Source organism: Balaenoptera physalus (genome assembly GCF_965194825.1).
Source record: "Balaenoptera physalus genome assembly, chromosome: 5".
NCBI lineage: Eukaryota > Metazoa > Chordata > Mammalia > Artiodactyla > Balaenopteridae > Balaenoptera > Balaenoptera physalus.
Window position 1 is genome coordinate 136,742,586 of NC_138884.1, and position 18,203 is coordinate 136,760,788.

An 18,203-nucleotide genomic window follows, 5' to 3' on the forward strand; every position below is an offset into this window, starting at 1 on the left:
TCCTAAACTTGAGGGTTTATTTTATGAAATTTTGAATATAAATAAATTATATTTAATTTGAAAAATTCCTGGAAATATATCTGATATTCACAACCTGAAAAATTATTTTATTAAAATGACAGTGAAATAAGTACTTTAATTACAAAAAAAAATATTAGCACTCACTGATTTAAAAACCCTTTTTTCAGGTGAAAATAATAAGAAGGCCTTTTCTCATAAGAAGGAATAAAATCTAAAGTTATGGACAGGCTTAGTTTATATGCTCTTTCCTTTCCTGGCTATAATCACCCTAGCTATGTGAGCAGGGCTTCACAAAGGAGTTACTTTTGTTGCCCCTTGTGTCCTTCTTACCTTAGTCTGCAGTGCATGTTCTGTGGTTGTAGAACTGGTTGTTGACAAGTATAGAAGATTAAACTGGCTGATTCTCTCTCCTTGTCCAATCATAACTTTGTTGCTGAGAGTGGTGTTTGAAACCTTGTTCCAATTTTTTATCTTCTTGGATTTCACCCCACCTCCTGGTACCTATCCCAGTTATTAAGGTACAATAAGAGAGTGCCAGAGTAGTCTACTGGCTATCTGCATTCCTTTTATATGACTTTTAATGGTATAGATAGGAATTAAAAAGGATCTTTTTCTGCCATTAAATTGATCAGAAAACCCCCCAAAATTAAATATTTGTTTTGGGGATAGAATAATGAGGGAAGAGTTGTATAAGTATAATATGCCAAATAGGAAAGAGATCTTGGTCAGAAATACAGTTCTAGAAAGAAAAGCCAGCCAACTCGTGGTTGGAAAGAAGGGACTGGCTGTCTGTGGAGCTCCATATCATCAATAAGTGTACTTTCCTTCTTGAGTCTTCATTTCTTTTCTTCCTTGAATTTCTCCATCGCTACTTTTACCCTCTTCTCTAGCCCCTGCCTTTATGGAGATCCTGCCTCAGGATATGGTAGCTTGTCAGTGACTTAGAGCCTGAGCAGTTTTCTCTGTCCTACTGCTATGGGAAAGGAAGTGTGTTTTTATAAAGTTGGTTGAAAGTCTTTCCTTGTGTAAGGGTTGTTACTTTATTTGTGATACTTAAGTTCTGTAAGTAACATCTAATGTAAATCCTTTTGGGAACAAAAAGAGATAGAAAATAAACTAATAATAGGTTAAAATTGCACTACCTCCATTCCCTATCCCTCTACCCTGCTTTGTTCTTCACCAGCTACCATTCTGTATATTGCACTTACTTCTTTTCTGTTTCCATCTCATGAATGTAAGATCTATGAGGATAGGGATTTTTGTCTTATTTTGTACACTGCTGTATCTCCAGCTACAACAGTTCCTGGCACAAAGTAGTGCTCAATTCATATTTGTTAAAATGGATAAATGAATTACGGATTAAACATTATGAACTAACCAGGGGAACCTAACCTCTGTGTATGATACTGGTTCTGTGGGAAAATATTTTCAAGAGTGCCAAATAACGAACTTTCAAGTCACCTTGAGAAACATATCCTGTTGATAGATGATTATTTGCTTTAAAGTGTAGACAACAATAATTAAATTTAATTAACTCATCTATTGCCTTAGCCATTAAATATTAGTCAGGGGAAAGTAATCTTGGCTATATGGCTCTTAAGCATTATGGGTCTGCTTGTAATTATGTCTTATCTGATCCCTATGTACACTCCTGTTATTTAACTTATTTCCTTTGTTTCTAATTCTGTGCTCAACATAATTTCTCATTAGAATTGTACTTTTTCTGAGGGTCTGTTTAGAGGGAGAGGAATCAATTATTTAATATATATTAAACTCCTACTGTGTGTGTGACACTGTGTTAGGTCCTGGGCATGGAAGGGGAAGATAACAGTAGGATCTCTGCATGCCTGGTTCTTACAAATAATTGGGGTGATAGACATTAAAATAAGCTGCAATAAGTACTTGATCACAAATTATGATAAATGTGAAAAGAACAAGATGCTATTGGATTAGGCTATAAGGGAATGCCTGTGAGAAAGTCACAGTTATAGTGAGATAGGAACTAGGAGTAAGAATGAACCATGCAAATAACAGATAAACCATATTCTAGGAAAAGGGACTAGCAAGTGTAAGGATCTGAGATGGGAAAGAATTTGGTATATTTGAGGAACTGAAAAAAGGTCTGTTGATAGTATTTATGTAAGAGAACAGTTACAGATATATAGACATGCATCTGATCATAGAAGGTAACATGTGGGCCATGTTAAATAGTTTGGAACTTACCTAAAGTTCAGATGCAGTACCTTGAAGAATTTTATACAGGCCAACAGGATGTGATCTAATTTTTATTTTTAAAGTATCACTGGTTACTGTGGCAGAGAACGGATTAGATGGGGACAAGAATGGCAGAAGAAATCCAGTTGGGAGGCTATTAAAGTAGTCCAGGAGATGTATGTTGGTAATTTAAGATAAATTGGTGGCAGAGGAAATGTAGAATTTAGAAGACCCAGGTCTGAACCCTGAGGAGTGATCATTTAGGAGTTGTATAGGAAACTGGTGTGGAAGCCAAACACTGTCTTCAAGAGGAAAGAATAATCAGATGTGTCAGAAGCTGGACAGATTGAGTTTAGGTATAAATGAAAAGAATACCAAATTGGTAGGGTTGTTTGTTGATCATTTCTGACTTTGTGAAGGGAGTTTTGCTGAATCCAGAAGCTGTGTTGAACTGTACCAAAGAGTAGGTGTAGGCCTTCTGTTTCTGACATGTCGTTATTACTGAAGACAACTAAAATGGCATTTTAATAAATGAGAAAATATCTACTTAAAATCCTTGAAGATCTACAAGGTAAGTTATTATCAGAATAAAACCATAGAGAAGTAGAGTGTTGAAACCAGTTTTGCCTGGGAGACCATTTTGGAATTTGGGTAGTTTGAGAAGTTCAGCTTTGCAAAAGCCACTCAAAATATAGGGGTAAAAGACAAACCCATGGCCCAGTCAAAGTCAGGAATTCCAACAGGAGTCCTTTTCCCATTGAATTGGTACCTAAGGAAAATACCCTAGGGAAAGAGAACTTAACTGCTTTCTCATCTTCACCTCTATGGGACCACAAAGCATATTTCCTTAGTTGTGCTAAGCAGAATAAGGAGAAAAAAATTGGCTTAGAAGTTACAATCATGCACTCCAAATTCACACTATATGGGTGACTGGAGTAACTACTAGTCATAAATTTAAAGTGATTGTGGCCTGTTTATTTCCCAGAAATTAGCAGAAGCAAATCTAACTTTTTTGTGAAGACATTCATCTTTATCCTAGGCCTCAAAGAATTTACTCAAATTATTTTGTAATGAAAGTGAGCAGCTTAGGCTTCCCTGGTTAAGAAACCGCCTGCCAGTGCAGGGGACACGGGTTTGAGCCCTGGTCTGGGAAGGTCCCACATGCCACGGAGCAACTAAGCCCGTGAACTACAACTACTGAGCCTGTGCTCTAGAGCCTGCAAGCCACAGCAACTGAGCCCACATGCTGCAGCTACTGAAGCCTGCGTGCCTAGAGCCTGTGCTCCACAACAAGAGAAGCCACCACAGTGAGAAGCCCATGCACTGCAATGAAGAGTAGCCCCTGCTCGCTGCAGCTGGAGAAAGCCCGAGCACAGCAACAAAGACCCAATGCAGCCAAAAATAAATAAATAAATAAATTAATTAAAAAAAAAAAAAAAGAAAAGAAAAGAAAGTGAGCAGCTCACAAAGTTAATAAGCAAACAAGGAAATAAGGTACTGCATGTGAGAATGAGCAAAAGTAACAGACAGTAAGACCATACCCTGAAAAATTTTAGATAGTAGGATTATTAAACATAGTATAGAGTAACTTTGCTTACTGTGTTTAAAGAAAAATATCTGCAGGGAAAAATAAATTCTAAAGAATAACCTTTCTAGAACTTCTGGAATAAAAACAGTTAAGGCTGAAATTAAGAACTCAGTTAATTGAGGGGATTAACAGCAGATTAGATACAATTAAAGAATCAGTGAATTGGAAGGCAGTTTACAAGAAGCTATTCAGAAATCAGCATAGAGAGATAAAGAGAGAGAATATATGAAAGAAGGTATAGAATGGTATTGTAGACAGTCTTTGCTATTTGGTGTATTTCAAATCAAGTTGTATAATTTAACATCTAGTGGATTTTATTATAAATCTTTTTATTTTTGAGAAAAGTAAAAAACAAGTGGAATATAGAGTGATAAACATGGTCTAAGATAGATATTTATTCAGAGTTCCAGAAGGAAAAGAGAGAAAATGGGACAGAGTCAATATTTTAATAGGTAATACCTAGGACTTTTTCTGAACTGCAGAGAGGTACCAGAGTGGAGCAGCCAGGGAAGAAAGGCGGTTACTTTCAAAGAAAGAAGAGTGACTGGACAGCTAACTGATAGCTGACTTCTCACCAGTAACATTTGAATGCAACAGACAATGGAACAATGGTGTTAATATAAAACGGGAAAATAACTACCAACCTATATTGTGTGCCTTGCAAAAGTATCTTTCAAGTAAGAGAGTGAAATATAATGAGAGAAATTGCAGTTCGTCAAAGGAATTTCCAAAATTGGAATAAAAGTGATTCCAGGTGCCAGAGATACAGAAAGGAGTATAGAGCAAAGCAAGTGATAAATATGTGAATAAATCTGAATAAATATTAACTGTATAAAACAATAACTGTGTCTCACAGATCTAATATAACATTAACACAAACTGGGAGAGAGCAATGAATAAATCGTATTTAAAGGTACTTTTGTGTTTGGAAAGAAGATAATTGATTATTTTTAGTTTTAAAAGTTTTCATTTTGCCATTTGAAGGATACCCAGTTAAAAATAAGATTAGAAGGAATAATCTTGAAACTAGGAGAAAGGGAGAATACGGAATAAGACAAGAATAAAGGGGAAGGAATCTTCTAGCACAAAAATGAGGTAGTAAATTGAAACCCAAATATTTAAGTAGCAAAAATGAATATTGTCAGAATATATGCAAATACAACCAGTTATGTTATTTACACGTGACACATCAAAAAGATAAGGAAGCCAAAAGATTGAAATTAAAAGACTGAAAAAATACACACCATAAAATAGTAATAATCCAAAATCAATCTACAGATTCAGTGTAGTCCCTGTCAGTATCCTAACTGGCTTCTTTGCAGAAATTGACAAGCTGATCTGAAATTCATATGTAAATTCAAGGGACCCAGAATAGCCAAAACAATCTTGAAAGAGAACAAAGTTGAAGGATTCATACACAGTCCTTACATTAAGGCAATGTTGATACTAGTATAAGGATAGGCATACAGATCAATGGAAGAGAATTGAGAGTTGGGAAATTCACCTATGTGTCTGTGGTCAACCAGCTTCCAGCAAAGGTGCCTAAAAAGCCATTCAATAGGGAAAGAATAGTCTTTACAACAAATGGTCTTGGGACAAGTAGATATCCACATACAGAAGAATAAATTAGACACCACCCTAACTCACCGTGCACAAAAATTAATTAAAAATAAATTAAACACATAAATATAAGAGCAAAAACTGCAAAACTCTTAGAGGAAAACATAGAAGAAAATCTTTGTATTTGACAGTGGTTTCTTATGTGACACCAATAGCACAAGCAACAGGAGGAAAAAATAATTCTGATATTATCAAAAAATTTAAAATTTTGTACTTCAAAGGACACCAGAAGATGGACCCCCCCAAAAAAAGCATTTATATTAGCACCCCCCAAAATGAAATAACTGAGGTATAAGTCTAAGAAAATATGTACAAGGTCTATGTGAGGAATACCATAACTCTGATGAAAGAAATCAAAGAACTAAATAAATGAGAGAGATTCTGTATTCATACACAGGAAGAGAGACTCAATATTGTCAGTTTTCCCAAATTGATCTGTAGATCCAATGCAATCCCAATCAAGATTCTAGGAATTTATTTTGTGGATATTGACCAACTGATTCTAAAATTTTATGGAGAGGCAAAAGACCCAGAATAACCCATACAATATTGAAGGAGAAGATAAGTCAGAGGACTGCTAATATCCAACTTCAAGAGTTACTATAATGCTATGGTGATCAAGACAGTGTGATATTGGTGAAATAATAGACAAATAGATCAATGGAACAGAATAGAGAACCCAGAAATGACCTCTAAAAATAAACTGATCTTTGGCAAAGGAGCAAAGGCAATAAAATGGAGAACATAGAGTCTTTTCAACAAATTGTGATGGAACAACTGGACATCCACATGAAAAAAAAATTAATCTAGACACAGACCTTACTCCCTTCACAAAAATTAACTCAAAATGGATCACAGGCTGAAATGTGAAACACAAAACTGTAAAACTCCTAGAAAGTAATATAAGATAAAATCTAGATGATCTTGGGTTGAGCAATGACTTTTAATAAGTTGGATTTCATTAAAATGGAAAACTTTTGCTATGTGAATGGCACTGTCAAGAATGAGAAGCCAAGCTACGGAATGGTAGAAAATATTTTAGTAAAACACACATCTGATAAAGGACTATAATCCAAGATATACAAAGAACTCTTAAAATCAACAATATGAAAACAACCTGAATAAAAAATGGACCAAAGATCTGAACAGACATCTCACCAAAGAAGATATACAAATGGCAAATAAGAATACGAAAAGATACTCCACATCCATATATCATCAGGGAATTGCAAAGTAAGACAACAGTGAGATTCTACTACACGCCTATTAGAATGGCCAACATTTAGAACACTGAAAACACTAATAAATGCTGCTGAGAATGTGGAGTAACCCTCATTCATTGGAGGTAGGAATGCAAAATGGTACAGCCACCTTGGAAGACAGTTTGGAAGTTTCTTACAAAACTAAACATACTCTTACCATACAATCTAGATTGTGTGGACAATTTTTTGTCCACACAAAAACCTGCACATGGATGTTTAAAGCAGCTTTATTCATAATTGCCAAAACTTGGAAGCAACCAGGACATCCTCCAGTAGGCAGATGGATAAATAAACTGTGGTATATCCAGACAATGAAATATTATTTAGTGGTAAAAAGAAACGAGCTATCAGACCATGAAAGGGCATGCAGGAACCTTAAATGCATGTTACTAAGTGAAAAGGTCCAATCTGAAAAGGCTGCATACTGGGTGATTCCAACTAGTCAATGTTCTGGAAAAGGAAAATGATGGAGATAATAAAACTAGTGGTTTCTAGGGGTTGGGGGGAGGGAGGGATGAATAGGCAGAACAAACGATGTTTAGGGCAGTGAGATTTTTTTGGTATGATAATATTATAATGATGGATATGTCATTATCCATCATTATATCCATCCATATATCAAAACCCATGGGAAGTACAACACTGAGTGAAACCTATGTAAGTTATGGACTTTTGGTGATGTGTCATTGTAGGTTCACTGATTGTAACAAATGTAACGCTTGGTGCAGGTTGTTGATAGTGGGCAGGCTGTGTGCGGGGGAGGTTATAGGGTATATGAGAGCTCTAGTTACATATAATTTTGCTGTGAAGGTAAAACTGTTCTAAAACATAGTGTACTGAAAAAAACAGGTTAGGAGAAAATATTTGCAAATCATATTTAATAAAGGAGTTGCATTTTTAATATGTAAAAAACTCTTACAACTCAATAATAAAAAGGGCAAATAACCCAGTTATAAAATGAGCAAAGAAAATGACTAGATATTTCTCCAAAGAAGATATACAAATGGCCAATAAGCCCATGGAAACTTAGTTGACATCATTAGCCATCAGGGAAGTGAAGTGAAAAATCATGATCACAATGAGGTGCCACCCATACCTACTAGGATGACCACAATAAAAAATATATACTCACAATTGCTGGTGATGATGGGGGAAATATGAATCCTCATGGACTACTGGTAAGGATGTAAAATGGTCCAACTGTTTTGGAAAGCAATTTGGCAGTTCTCAAAATGTTAAACAGAGTTATTATATGACCCAGGAATGCCACTCCTAGGTATATACATGAGAGAAATGACAACATATGTCCACACAAAAACTTGTACACAAGTCTTCCTTGCAGCATTATGAAAGTGGAAAGAACTCAAATGTTCGTCAGCTGATGAATGGATAAATAAAAGGTGGTATGGCCATACAATGGAATATTATTTGGCAATAGAAAAAAGTGAATTTACTGATACATGCTATATGAAAACATCATGGTAAGTAAAAGAAGCCAGTCACAAGGTACCACATATTATATGATTCTGTTTATCTGAAATGTCCAGAACAGAGAGAAATTAGATTGGTGGCTACCTAAGGTGGGGTTTGGGATGGGTGGAGAAAATAGTGACTGCTAGTGGGTACTGGGTTTCTTTTTGGAGTGATGAAAATGTTGTAATATTGATTGTGATGATGGTTGCATGTGTAAACTAAAAACAATTGTACACTGGGGTAGATTGTACCACATGTGAATTATATCTTAATAAAATGATTTTTAAACAAGTAAAAGGAAAGACATCCTGTGTACATGGATTGGAAGTCAGTACTACCCAAAGTGATCTACAGATTCAGTGCAATCCCTATCAAAGTCCCAATGGCATTTTTTGCAGAAATAGGATAACGGATAATGAAATTTATATGGAATCTCATGGGACCCTGAAGAACCAAAAACAATCTTTAAAAAGAGGAAATAAAGTTGGAAATCTCATGCTGCTGATTTCAAAGCATATTGCAAAACTCCTGTAATTAAAATAGTGTATTGCTGGCATAAAGATAGACATAGACAATTGGAATTATAGAGCCCAGAACTTGAATGCCAAGACCACTCAATGGGGAAAGGACAACTTCTTCAACAAATGGTGTTGGGGAAACTGAGTATTCACATGCGAAAGAATGAAGATGGACCCTTACTTTAACACCATATGCATAAAAACTTTAATAACAGATTAAAGACTTCAACCTAAAACCCAAAACTCTTAGAAGAAAACATGGGAGTGAAGCCTCATGACATTTGATTTGGCAGTGATTTCTTGGATATAACACCAAAAGCACATGTTAAAAAAAATAGACAAGTTGGAATTCATGAAAATCAAAAGCTTATGTGTATTAACAGACACAAAACAGGGTGAACAGACAGCCTGCAAAATAGGACAAAATATTTGCTTATCATAACTGATAAGGTGTTAATGTTCTTGAATATATAAAGAAACCCAACAACTCAACAAAATAACTCAATTTAGAAAATGGACAAAGGACTCGAATAGACATTTTTCCAAAGATGATATACAAATGGCCAATAAGCACATGAAAGTATGCTCAACATCATTACTCATTGGAGAAATGCAAATCAGAATCAAATGAGTTATCACCTCAAACTCATTAGGATGGCTACTTTCAAAATAAAAAGCAAAACACAGAAAATAACATTTGTTGGAGAGGATGTGGAGAAACTGAAACCTTGCATTGGTGTTGGAAACATAAAATAGTATAGCTGCTGTGGGAAACAGTATGGCATTTAGAAAACTAAAGAGATATTTGCATGTTTATAGCAGCAGTATTCACAATAGCTAAAAAGTGAAAACGACACAAATGTCCATTATCAGATGAATGGATAAACAAAATGGTGGTGTTTATGTGCGATGGAATATTATTCAGCTTTCAGAAGAATGGGAATCTGCCACATGCTACATACATCACTGATAGTCTTTCAGGACATGCTAAATGAAATAAGCAAGTCCCAAAGACATAGTGTATGATTCCACTTACATGAAGTACGAAAGTATTAAAATTCATAGAAACAGAGTGGTGGTTATGGGGTGGGGGGAAATGGGGAGTTGTTTTAATAGGATAGAGTTTCAGTTTTGCTTAATAAAAAAATTTGGGTATCTGTTGCACAACAATGTGGGTATACTTAACACTACAGAACTATACACTTAAAGATGGTTAAGATGGTGAATTTTGTTATTTGCTTTTTTATCCCAATTAAAAATAAAAATTATAAAAGAAACCCAGCCATTTACCAAATAAATAAAAAGTAAAGAAAAAAAGCTGTAGTACATATATTTATATCAGACAGAATAGGCTTACAAAGTAGACTTGAAGACAAAAAGCATTACTAGTGCTAAAGAGTGTCCTTTTGTAATGATTAAAAGTGAAGAAATTCATCAGAAAGTATAACTTAATATTTGATGTATTTAATACAAAATATTCGAATATGTGAAGCAAAAGTTGATAGAACAAATCCAGTCATAGTGATGTAATTTACCCCCTAACTAAATAAGGAATGATCAAATAATTTAAAAACAGAATAATTTGAGAAACAACTCTGTACCTAGCAACTGCAGAGTACATGTTCTTTTTGAAGATATCTATACTACTTTGACCTAGTTTATAAAGCAAATTTTTAAGCATTGATAATACATGAAACACATTAATAGTGGAATTAATTTAGTGTTTAACAATGGAAATAAAACCCCGTGTGTTTTGGAACAAAGGTATATTTTAAATAACTCACCAAAGAAGAAATCATAGTGGAAATTAGAAAATCTAAGTGGAACGTTAGCTGAATTTTAAAGGTGCACCTAGAGAGAGAGGCTTAAATGCAAATATTAGGTAAAATGCTTGAAATTAATAAACCAATCACCACTATTATCTTTGCTGTATAAAAATCCTCCCCCCACCCCCACCCCAGTCTCAACGGCTTAAAGTAAAAAATTTCTCACACTGCTTGGCAGTGACTGGGTTGGCTGCTACAACTCTGTGTGTGTGTGTGTGTGTGTGTGTGTGTGTGTGTGTGTGTGTGTGTTTGGTTCTGTTTGGTTGGTATTCATACTGAAAAAGCAGCCTGTATACAGTACTTGCTCATTCATTCATATAGCAGATGGGGTGAACAAGAGGATGAGCTAAAGTGTATAATTGTTTTCAAAATTGCTGCTTAGGTGTGTTTTATGTATATTTGCTCACATTCCGTTGGCTAAAGCAAATCACGTGGGTAAGTATTGTATATGGGCCAGAGTTGTATATGCTCAAAGGAGACGAAAGGTAATTACAATGGGTAGATGTACATAATCCTTTAATTTAGGAAATCTGGGCTCTGAGCAATAATAGAATCTACTGTAGCTTTTATGAAGCTAGAAGTTAGAAAGTTCTCAAGAAGTTAGAAGAAGAATTAGCAAAATAAACTTCCATAAAAGTATATAGAAAGAAATAATTTAATTAATTAGATCTAAGAGAGGATTAATCATACCAACACTTAATTCTTTGAAAAGACCAAAATTATACTTAGGAAGACAAAATAGAGGAAAATGTGCATATTTTAGCTGCAGTGAAAATAAGGATGTAATTACTGATTATGGAGAACTTTTTTTTTTTTTAATTAATTAATTTATTTATGGCTGTGTTGGGTCTTCGTTTCTGTGCGAGGGCTTTCTCTAGTTGTGGCAAGCAAGGGCCACTCTTCATCGCAGTGCACGGGCCTCTCACTATCGCGGCCTCTCTTGTTGCGGAGCACAGGCTCCAGACGTGCAGGCTCAGTAATTGTGGCTCACGGGCCCAGTTGCTCCGTGGCATGTGGGATCTTCCCAGACCAGGGCTCGAACCTGTGTCCCCTGCATTGGCAGGCAGCTTCTCAACCACTGCGCCACCAGGGAAGCCCCTATGGAGAACTTTTAATAGGTATTTCAGACCAATGATTTGAACATTTAGATAAGGAAAAATTTCTAGAAAAATATATGTTAACCAAAACTGACTGGAAAAGAAAGTTGCTATAGATCATTTTAAATAATCTTCAGACTCCAAGATTTAACTTAATTTTATTAGCAAGTTCTTCTAAAATTGGAATAATTCCAGCCATGAACAAGTTTGCAGTGAATAGAGCTGATAAGTTTTCAAATATTTGTTGAATTGACTGAGGTAAAAAAGGGAATACTTGACTCATTTTATGAGAAGAGCATAACCTTGATACTAATACCTGAAAAGAACATGAATGAGAAATTCATGAAAATATGAATGAGATTTCATTTTCTAATAGTATAGAACAACCATGAAAGGATCTATGTATTTTTGAAATGTGTACAAACATACATAGAAGGTAATACTGTAAAGAAAAAGGCAGGAATAATTATCACATAAGTCAGGATTTGGGTTGTTTTTGTGGGGAGTAGAATACACAGGGTTTCAATATACTAACAGTGTTGTGTTTCTAGTAGTTTTTACATATTAGTTTTCTTTTTTAAAAATTTTCATTTAAATTTATTTATTTATTTTACATATTAGTTTTCTAAACAAGTTGCACAGGTATGTTTAATACGTTTTCCTATGTGGCATATTTCATGACAATACTAAGAACAGGCTAGCATGAAGGGGAATGTGTGGGACAAGAAGAGGTAAGCCAGAGATGAGTTACTCACTTCTTGGAGCTGCAGGGCTGTTCTTGGGCTAAAATGAAGGTTAGGGTGAACTTTTTTTTTTTTTTTTAAATACTTAAAAATTTTTTTTATTGAAGTATAGTTGATTCACAATATTGTGTTATTTTCAGGTGTAAGGTTGAACCTGTTTTTGTTTTTTGTATACAGCTATTTGTCTTCTTGTCCAGTGGTCTGCTTGGGGTGGTGTTGCAAAGCTATACATTGTTGAAGGCTTTATTAACAGGGGACATACAGATAGGACTTCCATCCAAGAGATGTGCTGCTGGGCCTCGGCATCTTGTCACTCATTGCTGGCTGGCTTCTGGGCTTGTGAGGCTCAAAAATTGTCCAGTCTACTATCCGTCGTGATGCCTCTCCCTAATGAGAAATCTTTAGTTTGAACCTGCAGAACAAAGGAGAAAAAACATTACAACCAGTTCTTCACTCATTGTACCCTCTGTCCGAGTTGATTGTGTGGAAACCTAAATATACTCATGCCTTTGTTTCTAGCATATCAGGAAGAACCTTCAAATTGGAAGCTTTTGAATCACATTGGTCAGTCAATCTCATCTTTAGGCTCATCGCATTTGCTATTTTGCAGTATGTCAGCTTTGTCTAGTACTTCTTAGAGTATTATGTGAAGTTATCACTGCTGGTCTAAGTGTCAATTCCCTGAGTTCTCCTTGGCTTTCCTGGCTTTATATTGTATGACAGAACATACCCAGCTGCTGGATGATTGAGACCATCAGCAGGCTCATTGTTGAGAGGGTAGACTGGAGGTGGGCTCTCTTCAGCCTTGACCTATTCTGAATTTGTGGAGTCCTCAAGCCTTGGGAGACCTGATGGCTGTTATTCACTCTGACTTTGCTGACTACTTTGCTGTCTCCTGCTGCATTTCCCTTACAAATGCAGGCAGGCCTTTGTGTTTGTTGCAGATGGTGAGAGGAACTTCAGTTGTGGTGAAGTCTTTGGTATGTAGCTGGAAATGGTGTACAAATTCACCAGGAGATGCCACATCCTCACCTGGCAGACAGAGACATGACATCATACTGACTTGGCAAGCTGAGAGTCACCACCACCACTTGAGCTGTTCCTCTTCTCACAGAGAAGAACACCAACTTGAGAACCTCTCTGGCAAAGCTGGGGCCTATTCCTGACCAGGAGTCAACTTGTGTGCAAGTTCCACTGAGTGCAATTCTGGACCAAAAACTAACTTCTCTGAACCTCAGATGGGGATCATTCTTGTCTTCTCTACCTCACTGAGTTTTTTTTGTTTTTTTTTAAATAAATTTATTTATTTATTTATTTATTTATTTTTGGCTGTGTTGGGTCTTCGTTTCTGTGCGAGGGCTTTCTCTAGTTGTGGCAAGCGGGGGCCACTCTTCATTGCGGTGCGCGGGCCTCTCACTATTGCGGCCTCTCTTGTTGCGGAGCACAGGCTCCAGACGCGCAGGCTCAGTAGTTGTGGCTCACGAGCCTAGTTGCTCCGCGGCATGTGGAATCTTCCCAGACCAGGGCTCGAACCCGTGTCCCCTGCATTGGCAGGCAGATTCTCAACCACTGTGCCACCAGGGAAACCCTACCCCACTGAATTTTAAAGACCTTTGAAAACTGTAAAAGACTGGGCATGTGTGAGAAGGAACAAAGGCCATATGGTTATGTGGGATCAGGAATAATGATGCAAATAGAGGTGAGACCAGGAATTTAAAGACAATGCAGAAGCTTCAGGCTTTACATAGAAATTGTGACATCAAAGTACAGTCTGTGGATTTCTTCCCCAGGTGCCACAGTGTCAGATATTTTCATAATTAGTCCTTTTGTGTTGTGTATTTTAAAATGCAAAACTCTTTTAATTCTTCCTCCTAATACCTTACTCTGAAAGACTTCCTCAGATTGCTTTCCTCTCACAGGCAGCATGAGGCCCCATCATTCTCCCTTTAGATATGGTTTTGATTTGACTTCTCCCTGCTGAAGAGACAAGTGAATTAGGAGACCTAATTTCAGGTTTTGCCTCACTATTTAAATTCTAGCCAAAGCCCCTTGTACAGGTCACTTCCTTATTTTAATACACATACTTCAATTATGGTAGCTTTATAGTAAGTTAACTCTTTCCCAGGAATTCATTCATTAACATATGCTTGAGTGCCTGCCCTGTGCCACGCTGTGCTGGGATCTGGGAATGTGGTAGTGGACATGACTGACTATTGAAAATGCAATCTCCAGGTAATTCATAATGGTGATGTTGATGAGAGTAGGGTGTGTGGATGGAGATAATCCAAAAAATCTAGATAAATAGATAACTACCGTAATTGACCATTGAATTTAGTTATGAGCTGCTTCATAAATAGGAAAGAAGAAACTTGCTGAGTCATCGCAGTGGAACAGTTGGGGGAAAAGTTTGAAGAAATGACAAGTGGAAATATGAATGTAATGCATTCAAATATATTTGAATATTGAATATTATTTTGAATAATATAATATGAATATTGAAGCTTGGTATAATATATTGGAGAAGTGGCAGTACCTGAAAGGAGATGAGTCAAAGTTTGTGTGTGTGTGTGTGTATGTGTGTGTGTGTATTTGTTTATTAATATATTTTTAAAGATTGGAAAGTACTGGAACATTTTACCTGTTTATGGGAATGGTCCAGTGGAAAGGGAGAGTTGAAGATGTAGAAGGGAGTAGAAAATGGAGCTAAATTCTTGAGACTGTGAGACTGGATAGGATTCAGAGCATTGTGGATCAGGGTTTGTCAGCCTTGGCCCTATTGATGTCTTGAACCAGACACTAATTCTTTTTGTGGAAGCTGTCCTGTGCAACAAAGGATGGTTAGCATCATCCCTGGCCTCTATCCACTAGATATCAGAAGCATCCCACCCCCATGGCAATTTTAAAAAATGTACATTGAAGAGAATTATGTGGGCAGAATCACCCCTAGTTGAGAACAACTGATACAGAGAGAGGTATGGGCCTTTCAAGGAGAGGCTTTGGTTCTTTACCTGGAGGGAAGAAATAGAACATGAGTGTAGATGGGTTTGTAGATTTTGTGGTAGAAATAAGAGTAATTTCCTCCTCATGATTTTACCGTTCTCAATGAAATGAGTTAGGGTTATGGGGCTGGTGAAAGGGTCGAGAGTGACAAAGTTGTCATTTTTGTAGAATGGAAGAAAACGGTTCTTAGAAAAATCAAGAGATTCCTGGTGAGCAGTGGGAGACTACAGGCTATTTCTTTTGCAGAAATTTTACTAGGGAGGCTTTAGACCAAAGGGATTAGGCAGGAAAATGGAGGACAGTACCAAGATTATTCTTGATTTATTTCTTAAAATGATGGAAAAGATCCTATCTAGATCTTACTAGGTCATGAGTATTTAAAGCTGTTAACTTATTGAAACTTTTTGGCTTTTCCATTACACCATATTCTCTCACTTTTCCTTCTATTTTTCTTCTTCTTTTTTTTTTTTAGTATTTATTTATTTGGCTGCAATGGGTCTTAGTTGCGGCATGCGGGATCTTTTAGTTGCAGCACGTGTGATCTTTTTAGTTGCAGCATGCGGGATTTAGTTCCATAACCAGGGATAGAACCAGGGCCCCCTGCATTGGGAGCACAGAGTCTTAGCCACTGGACCACCAGGGGCGACCCCCTTCTACTTCTGTAGCCATTCTTTTTCAGTTAGATTTACGTTTATCGTCTGTTCCTTAATTGTCAGAGATTCCTAGGCTTATGACTTAAGACTCTACATTCTTACTCTAACTGCTCTCTCTAAGCACTGTTTCTACTCAGGACTTTATTCACTACTGTATGTTGTTTTAATCCCAACTCTTTTATATCTAGACTAGATTTTGACCCTGAATTTCAGATGCAGTGTGTCTAGCTGCCTCCTGGGACATTTCATCATATTTGTCCTAGAGTTCTTTAAAAATCAACATGCCCCAAACTGAATTTATTATTTCTCCATTCAAAACCCCCTTCTTTAGCTCCTTTTCCTCCTCACAGTAAACAGAATTCCCCAGTCGGTTTATGATTCCTATCTTGGTGATTGGGTCTGTGATCCCTGAACATTGGCATGGGTATATCCCTCTTGCCTCAAGTTAGTCAGTAAGTCTTGTTTGTATTACTCTCATATTTCATGAATTCTTCCATATCTCCATGTTTCCACTTTTCCAGCCACATCTCACTGCTCTTTTTCTCTGTACACTGAAGTACTTGGAGTTTCCCAAAGATACTCTTCTCATCTTTAAGCTTTTGTGCATGTTCCTCCAAAGCCTTGAAATGCTCTTGCCCCATCATCTTTGCTACACAAACTCCTATTCATGATTCAAACTTGGTTAGACATCACCTTCTTTGAGCATCCTTTCATGTTCTACATTTCCTGCTCTCTCCACAGTTACGTAAACCTCTATAGTAGCAGAATACAATTGAAGGAGCTTGATTCAAGTGTTCTCTTTGTGAGTATATGAATAGCTATGTTCCCAGATAACCCTCCTATGGAAAATAACTAAAAATTCTAGATTAAATTATTGAAAAAATTACCCAAAAAAAGTTATGCTTGTTCCATAGATTGACTGAATATGCAATCCCAGAGAAAAGAAACTGAGCTCAGAAGCAGACATTTACTCAGAGGGCATGTCTTGGTCTTGGTTCTGAATGGAGGCAGGTGGGAAGTAACCACTCGATGGTCAAACATTTATGGATTTGCAGCTCAAATTCATAATATACTTCAGTCTGAAAAAAGCTAGAACTAAGAATATAAAGTAGTTCTGGACTATTAAAATCACAGGCGCCTGGCATAAGCAAACGTATATCCTCTTTGGAGGAACTTATTTCAGAGGTTGGCAAACTCTTCTGTACAGGGCTGGATAGTAAATATTTTCTGCTTTGCAGGCTACTTAGGGTCTCTGTAGCATGTTCTTTGTTTCATGGTTGGTTTTTTGGTTGTTGTTTTTTGTATTTTTAAATTTTATTTTAATGTAGCCCTTTATTGTAAAAGCTGTTTTTAGCTAGAGGGCTGTACAATAAAACAGACCACGGACCAGATTTGGCCCACTGATTGTAGACTGACGTCATTCTAAGCCTCAAAATATTCCCATAAGTATTTTCTAAGGGAAGTAAGTTTAGAATGGGGTTGGTGCTCAGAGAAAAAAATGACTAAGCAAGCAAGATAGTTTCACTATCTTGGTGGAGGATTTTATGTATACTTGGAAATAACTTATAACCTGTAGGTTTTAGGTGTAATATTCTGTAAGTGTCAGGCCAGACTGTTATCTGATAGCGTTGTTCAAATCTTATATATCCTGTAGACTTTTTTTTCTCATATAAATTACTGAGAGAGGGCTGTTAAAATCTTCAACTGTGGTTGAAATTTAATTCTTCCTTTAGAGCTGTCAGTTTTTGCTACATAAATTTTGTAGCTCTATTATTAAATGCATGTATGTGTGATGCATATGTATGCATCTGTTATGAGATGCAGTATACATATGTAGTTATGTATTCTTTTTTTTTTTATAAATTTATTTATTTAATTTATTTATTTTTGGCTGCATTGTGTCTTCGTTGCTGCGTGCAGGCTTTCTCTAGTTGTGGCGAGCGGAGGCTACTATTCGTTGTGGTGCGCGGGCTTCTCATTGCGGTGGCTTCTCTTGTTGTGGAGCATGGGCTCTAGACACATGGGCTTCAGTAGTTGTGGCTCGCGGGCTCTAGAACGCAGGCTCAGTAGTTGTGGCGCACGGGCTCAGTTGCTCCGCGGCATGTGGGATCCTCCCGGACCACGGCTCGAACCCATGTCCCCCGTGTTGGCAGGCAGATCCTTAACCACTTCACCACCAGGGAAGCCC

General features: G+C 36.8%; 1 protein-coding gene across 10 annotated transcripts in view; it reads left to right on the forward strand.

Moving 5' to 3' along the window:
- The window catches only part of LARP1B (La ribonucleoprotein 1B), a 129,577-nt gene that overhangs the window by 44,133 nt on the left and 67,241 nt on the right, over positions 1–18,203 (forward strand). The window lies entirely within an intron of this gene.